This window comes from Hibiscus syriacus, unplaced genomic scaffold (genome assembly GCF_006381635.1).
Source record: "Hibiscus syriacus cultivar Baekdansim isolate YM2019G1 unplaced genomic scaffold, ASM638163v2 tig00110691_pilon, whole genome shotgun sequence".
Taxonomy (NCBI): Eukaryota; Viridiplantae; Streptophyta; class Magnoliopsida; order Malvales; family Malvaceae; genus Hibiscus; species Hibiscus syriacus.
Genome location: NW_024062826.1, coordinates 1,360,646 through 1,366,645, shown reverse-complemented (window position 1 = coordinate 1,366,645; position 6,000 = coordinate 1,360,646).

The following is a 6,000-nucleotide window of genomic DNA, read 5'->3' as shown; positions in this document are numbered from 1 at the left end:
TGGCTTATCACAAGCCTTCCTCAATTCTACTACAAGAAAGAGAAGTTGCACTCACCTTTGCCTCACTAAAGTCTAATCCAAATCCTTTCATATCGATACTCAAAATGCCAAGCTGACGGGAAGTCGATTTTGTCCAATCACTACACAAAACAATCTAAAATCAATATCGTTCTTTAGCTCAATTCTATCGAATCAGAATAACTTAGAATGCAAGAAACCCTACATTTTCCTTTTTTGTTTAGAAGTATTGGTACTACCCTAATAGTACCGATACTTCCCTTTAAGGGTATCGATACCAAAATAGCATTCGATGTTCAAGGGTATTGATACCTCCTTAAGGTACCAATACCAATATGGCATTCGATGTTTCAAGGTATCGATACCATCCATCGGGTATAGATACTACCCATTACAGTATCGATACCTCTTCAATAGGTATCGATACTACCCTTAACAATTTCACAGATTTTGCCCTTAAAGTATCAGTACTGTTCTAATGGTACCGATACTCGAAGCCCAAAATTACCATTTTCACCCCAAAAATACCCAAAAATCATCCCAACTCTCTCATATACACATACCTTAAGCCTTTGAACTCATCTTTACATTTCCAAACCAACTTGTACACATTTACTACTCCCAAACATCCCAAATTTCATTAAAACACTTATCTCTAAAAATCATACCATGTTTTCAACCAAGCTCTTATGCATTTTTAACACTCCTAAACTTTTAATTAGCCTATTAACAAGTCAAATATCATATTAAAACTTCAAAAACTACTCTATATCAAACTTTCATTTCAAAACCCATTTTACAAAATCCTTTCAATTTCACTCATCTTGTGGATTTAATACTATATAAGCTTTCCTTAATCTTATATACACCCCATCTACTATTATCAACTCAAAAATTAAAGTAAAACCACAAAATCTAGATTCTTACCTTTAAAAATGGAGTTCACGTGGAGGAAGAAGAGAGCAAGGAAGAGCTACCAGACTATTCTCTCCTTTAACACATACTTATCCAATAAGAAAACAATTAAAATATCTTTCCCTATAAATTACCATTTTACCCTTGTTAACCATCCATATTTTTTATAATACCCAACACAAAATTCCCTCATAAATCATTAAATTATCACATTATACTAATTCAACCATTGAGTTTATAAGTTCTTACATATTGGTCATTGACCCGATGATTGGGATGTTATAAATCTTTCCCCTTAAGAAAATGCATCCTCGAATTTTTATTGCACAAAAAGGTAGGGATATTGCTTTCTCATATCCTCTTCATGTTCCCATGTAGTTTCTTCTACTTTATGGTTACTCCAAATAACTTTAACTAGTGAAATCGTCTTATTCTGAAACTGCTTGTTTTCAAAAGCTAGATTCTGAATCGGTTCTTCCTTATATGACAAGTCCGACTGAACTTTGATTTCATCTGGAGTTATAATGTGTGCAAGACCATATTGATACCGCCGAAGCATAGACACATGAAAGATATTGTGAATATTTTCCATCTCTAGCGGCAACACTAACTGATAGGCTACTGATCTAACTTTTTTCGAAACTTCATAAGGTCCAATAAACCTATGACTTAGCTTTCCTTTACGTCGAAAGTGAAAACTTTTTTCCAAGGTGATACTTTCAAGAACACTTATCACCTTCTTGGAATTCAATTTCTTTTCTTTTCAAATCGGCGTATGATTTTTGTCTGTCTAGGCCACTTTCAAATTATGTTTAATCACTTGAACTTTTTCTTCTATTCTTTAATAAAGTCTGCACCATACACTTCTCGATCCCTTAACTCCTACCAATTGAGTGGCATTATTCACTTCCTTCCATACAATGCTTCATACGGTGCCATCTTGATGCCGGATTGATAACTGTTATTATAAGAAATTAAACAAGCGACAAATATTTTTCCCACGATTCAGGAAAATCAATCACACTTGCTCTCAATATATCTTCCAGAATTTGAATTGTTCGCTCGAATTAACCATCAGTCTAAGGATGAAAATCAGTGCTAAAATTTAATCGGGTACCCAAAGCTCATTGCAAAGACTTCCAAAATATCGAAGTATATCTAGGATCTCTATCGGAAACTATTAAGATTGGAACACCATGCAATCGCACTATCTTCTTGATATACAATTCCGCATATTTCTCCATAGAGAAATCCGTTTAGACCGGAATGAAATGTGCAGTCTTTGTAAGGCAATCTACAATTACCCAAATCGAATCCTTTTTACCCGGAGATAAAGGCAAACCCGTTACAAAATCCATCGTAATGTTTTCCTATTTCCACTGAGGAATTGTAATGGGTTGCAACAAACCTGAAGGCACCTGATGCTCAGTTTTACTTGTTGAAAATTTAAGAACTTTGTATAAACTCCATAATATCCCTCTTCATGCATGGCCACTAGAAACGCTCTTTCAAACCTTGATACATCTTGTTTCCTACTGGGTGCATCGTTAATGGACTACAATGTGCTTCATACAAAATATCTTATTTTAGCTAACAATCATTAGGAACACACACTCAATTTTTGAAATATAACACTCATTCGACTTAACCTCAAAGTCCTTGAGTCCACATTTCTTTACTTGCTCGAACCAATTTAAACACTTATTATCTTTTTTTGCAACTCCTTAATCCGTTCTAACAATAATGGCTTCGATATTAACTCAACCATTAATGCACCATTTTCCTTTAGCACCACTCGAGCATCCAAACTACGTAAAGTAGCAAAAGTCTTCAGACTAAGAGCATCTGCTACCATATTGGCTTTCCCGGGATAGTAATCAATGATTGCATCATAAGCTTTCAGCAATTCCAGCCACCTTCTTTGCCTCAAATTTAACTCTTTCTGCGTCAACAAGTACTTCAAACTCTTATATTCAGTGAAGATGTAGCAACTTTCACCATACAAATAATGCCTCCAAATTTTTAATGCAAAATCCACAGCTGCTAACTCCAGATCATGCGTCGGATAATTTTCATGAGGCTTAAGTTGTCTTGAAGCATAAGAAACTACTTTCCCATCTTGCATTAGGACACATCCCAAACCATTATGGGAAACAACAGAGCTTCGGTTATAACTTTCTTCAATGCTTTAAAGCTCTTCTGGAAATCAGGAGTCCATTCAAAATGTACATCCTTTCTTAACAATTTGGTTAAAGGCAGAATTTTTTGACAAACCTCGATAATAACCTGCTAGACCCAAGAAACTTCGAACTTCTGACATTCTTCAGAATATCTCATTCTAACATAGCTTTAACTTTCTGAGGATCTACTCGAATTCCCTCGGTAGAAACCACATGACCCAAAAATGTCACTTCAGACAACAAAACTCACATTTTGAGAACTTTATGAAAAGTTTCTTGTCTCTCAACGTTTGAAGAACTACATGAAGATGGACATCATGCTCCTCTTTCGACTTAGAATACACCAAAATCTCATCAATAAAGATAACCACAAATTGATCAAGTTACAGTTGAAAAATTATATTCATCAAGTCCATGAAAGATGTAGGCACATTAGTTAAACCGAATGATATTACTACAAATTCATAATGACCATACCGAGTCCTAAACACTATTTTTGGAACATCTTTTTCTTTAATCTTCAACTAATGATACACTGAACGTAAATCGATCTTAGAAAACACTGCCGCTCCCTTTAGTTGATCAAATAAATCATCTATCCTTGGAAGAGGATACTTTTTCTTTATGGTCACCTTGTCAAGCTGACGATAATCTATACAGAGGCGCATCGAACCATCTTTCTTCTTTATGAATAACACTAGAGCACCCCAAGAAGAAATACTAGGTCTACTAAACCCTTTTATCTAAAAGCTCCTGCAATTGAGCCTTTAACTCTTTCAACTCCTTTGGAGCTCCTATAAAGAGCCATTGAAATTGGTGCTAACTCTGACATTACTTCTATTTGGAACTCAACCTCCCTATCTGGAGGTAACCCCGACAAATGATCCAGAAATACTTCTTAAAATTATCTGATAGTCGAAATATCTTCAAGCTTCATTTCTTTAACTCTTGTATCGAATACATTAGCAATGTATGCTTGACATCCTTGCAGCAATAACTTCCGAGCCGACATCACTTATATCACATTAGCTAAATGATGAATTCTTTCGCTAACCACACTAATTTCCATTCCCTCAAGATTTGTTAACTGAACTCGCTTAACTTAAGTCGACAATCCAAGTTGGCATAATAATGATAAAGACAATCCACCCAAGAATAACCTCAAATTCATCAAAGAGTAATTCTATTAGATTAGCAGGGAATTCAATTCCCTGAATCCTTATGGGACACCCTTTACAGACCTGTCTCACCCGAGCATTATTTCCTAATGGATTACTCACAATCATCTCACTACAAATAGGCTCTAACGGAAGGTTCAACTCTTTAACCAATTTACTACTGACATAGGAATAATTCGATCCCGAATCAATCAAAACTAAAACAGATTTAATAGTATCTGAAAAGTACCTATAATGATTTCTAGATTATCACAATCTTTACTAGTCTTCAATTGTACACCCGAGCGGTAGAGCGTATTTCAGGTTGGGCAGTCGACTTAGATTGATTCCTTCCTCTACCCCGACCTCTACCTCTCATTGGTGCAGCCGTGGATCTCTCTTCTTGGCTAGGCTCTCCCATTATCATCATGTAATCTCAAATAAAATGCCCTACCTCTCCACATTTAAAACAAGCTCCGGAGACCCTTCTGTAAACTCCACTATGGTTATTCCCACAGTGCTGACATTGTTTTGGCTTGTCTACTCCATATTCCACCGAATAACCTTGTCTTGCTCTTCCTGGATTTGATCTTCTACCTGAGGATGTTGTAGATTCTTTCTGGTCTGAGGTCGAGAACTCGAGCCTCTACTCTTCTTTGATTGAGAAGAACCGGACGAAGCAACCGATCTCTTATTCCATTGCGTCTTTGTTCCACAAATATTTCATTCTGAGCTCGCTCCAAAGCTTTAGCTAGGTTCACTACCTCTTGGAAGGAGGAGAGGTTAAGTTCTAACAACAACTATTTTAATCAGGGTCATAAACCCTCTACAAACCAGTCACAAGACTCCTTCTCTGTAGGAACTAACTCGGTAACAAATCAACTCAATTTGTTGAATTCACACTCAAACTCATACACCGTGCGATTCCCTTGCTTTAAATTCATAAATTCATGTTTCATCTGCCAGATGAACTGATCCCCTATATATTTGTTCTTAAACTCCTCCAGGAAGAAGGGTCAATTCACCTGATCTCTTGAGGCTCTCATCGTCACATTCGACCACCAAATTCTGGCTTGACCTCTTAATAATGAAACAACACCATCCAATTTCTCTATTTCAGAACAATGGAGATTCTCTAGCATAACTTTCAAATCATTAAATCACATATTAGCGGCAACCAAACCTTTTCAGCTTCTCCCCTAAACTCAGGTGCTCCTAAACTTTCTAGCTCCTTAGAGACATTCATCTTAGGGGTCGAGAAGACAAACGGTTGGAAACGCATCAGGATCGCGTCCAACGTCTGAAAGAAAGTCCCCTGAACTTTAACAGGCACTCCAGGTTATGCCTACTCCTCACCCTGCCTGCTCGGGGCAGGTGAGTTGCAAATATCCTCCATCCTATCTCCCTCATCAATTTAGGAGCCTTCAAAGTTCGACATCTATTAAGATCAATTACTAAAAGGATTACCAAGGATATCATATTTATCCCTTATCAGATCAGTAAGACTTTATTAAAAGTTAGCATGTACTCTTTTTAAAACCAAAACGACTTTATTTCGAACTTAAAACCACTTAAACCATTGCTCTGATACTATTAAATGTAACACCCCTGACCCGTACCCGACCTAGATACGAATCCGAGATGTCACATTTGACTTTTTAAAACATACAAAATTCCCAAATATGAAAAAATTAAAATTTGTTGTCCAATCAAAATAAAGAAAATATAAA